The sequence below is a fragment of the Myotis davidii genome, unplaced genomic scaffold, assembly GCF_000327345.1.
Source record: "Myotis davidii unplaced genomic scaffold, ASM32734v1 scaffold801, whole genome shotgun sequence".
Classification (NCBI taxonomy): domain Eukaryota; kingdom Metazoa; phylum Chordata; class Mammalia; order Chiroptera; family Vespertilionidae; genus Myotis; species Myotis davidii.
Genome location: NW_006290777.1, coordinates 363,760 through 365,914, shown reverse-complemented (window position 1 = coordinate 365,914; position 2,155 = coordinate 363,760). Strand labels below are relative to the sequence as shown.

At 49.0% G+C, this 2,155-nt stretch overlaps 1 pseudogene; it reads left to right on the top strand.

Moving 5' to 3' along the window:
* Window positions 1-2,155, top strand: part of LOC102754808 — a 17,569-nt pseudogene that overhangs the window by 5,242 nt on the left and 10,172 nt on the right.

Genomic DNA, 2,155 nt, shown 5'->3' with positions numbered 1-2,155 from the left:
GGAGGAGAAGCCCTGCTCCTGCCCTGACTGTGGCAAAGGCTTCGGCCAGGCCTCCTCTCTGAGCAAGCACCGCGCCATCCACCGTGGGGAGCGGCCCCACCGCTGCCCCGACTGTGGCCGGGCCTTCACCCAGCGCTCTGCCCTCACCACCCACCTACGGGTCCACACGGGTGAGAAGCCCTACCGCTGTGCAGACTGCGGCCACTGCTTCAGCCAGAGCTCTGCCCTCTACCAGCACCAGCGGGTCCATAGCGGCGAGACCCCCTTCCCTTGCCCAGACCGTGGCCGTGCTTTTGCCCACGCCTCAGACCTTCAGGGCCACGTGCGCACCCACAGGCGAGAAGCCCTGCCCTGGTCCAGACTGTGGGCGTTGCTTGCCGCCCCCATCTTCTTTTTCTCACTCCTCTTCAATGTACAACCTTCTCCATCCCCTTTTCAGCTGGAAACAATGAGAAGATACTCAAAAGCAATCTTGTTTGTTTTTAGTAAGAAGCCAGAGGTGAAATTATGACCCAGGATTTGTTTTTAATCTTTATTGTTGAAAATATTACATATGTCCCCTTTTTTCTCCCATTGGCTCTCTATGCCCCCCCCACCCCCAACACAGGCCCCAGGCCCCAGGCCATCACCAACCTATTGTCTGTGTCCCTGGCTTATGCATATATTTTTACTTATTTATTTATTTATTTGTTAATCCTTACCTGAGGATTAAAGAGAATGGAAGGGAGGGGGGAGAGACAACTGGCTGCCTCCCAGGCCCACCAGGCCTGGGGCCAGGGTGAGGGATGGAGCCTGCAACCAAAGTACATGCCCTTGACCAGAATCGAACCTAGGACCCTTTAGTTCTCTGGCCCATGGTGGTCTATCAACTGAGTCAAACCGGCTAGGGCTTATGCATATATTTTTGCAAGAGAACATTTACTTGGTAAATCACAGAGGTAGAAAAAGTAATCGCCAGAAGACATGGGTTTAGGAAACAAGTTAAAAAAGTAAAGGAAGCTCCCTTGACTCTTGGGAATGAGGAAGCTAATGGTAAGGTGCCTGGGGCAGGGAGGGGGAAGGGAAAGGGAAAGGCAGGGGTATGCTCCCAGGAGTAAGAGCACCTATAGGTAAAGTCTTTATAGGGCCAGAGGTGTGGCTCTAGAACAACAAAGCCTACTAAATTCCTTTACCTTCTATAAACCCTCCCTCTTCAGCTCAAAATACTTATAATTGGCTCTATGAAACCAACATCCTTCTAGGGTAAACTGGCATTTCTTTCCCTGTACCATTCAGATATAAATACCTGGTATTCTTTTAAAAATCGTATCTGAGCCCTAGCTGGTTTGGCTCAGTGGCTAGCCGCTAGATCCTGGGCCTTTGGCTTGGTGGATGGAGCATCAGCCTACATGCTGGGTTGCGGACTCGATCCCCAGTGGGGGACGTGCAGGAGATAGCCAGTTGATGATTCTCTCTCATCATTGATGTTTCCATCTCTTCTTCTTCCTTCCTCTCTGGAATCAATAAAAATATATTTTAAAAAATCTTATCTGAGCCATATTCTAAAACGCAAGTTTTACCTGCCTAGTGTGGCTCAGTGGTTGAACATGGAGCCATGAACCAAGAGGATACTGGTTGGATTCCAGGTCTGGCACATGCCCAGGTCTCAGGCTGGATCTCCAGTGGAGGGAGAGCAGGAGGCAGATGTCCAATGATGTTTCCGATCCAAGTCTCTCTATTCCTCTCCCATCCTTTCTCTTTAAAAACCCATGAAAACGTTCAAGCAAATGAAGATGGGAGTCAGGGGTGGGGAAACATCCAGCCCCCGGGCCATGGAAGACCCTCGAAATCATTGGGTGTGGCCCTGCCAAGGCATTAGGAGTGAGTTCATTAAATGTTTGGCCAAATACAGCAGGCTAGTTTTTAAGTTGATCATTGTGTATGGCCCACGAATGATGTTATAAATACCCGAATGGCCCTTGGAATCAAAAAGTTTGCCCACCCCTGCTCTAGAACAACACAGCCCACTAAATTCCTTTACCTTCTATAAAACCTCCCTCTTCAGCTCAAAATACTTATAATTGGCTTTATGAAACCAACATCCTTCTAGGGGTAAACTGGCATTTCTTTCCCTGTACCATTCAGATATAAATACCTGGTATTCTTTTAAAAATCT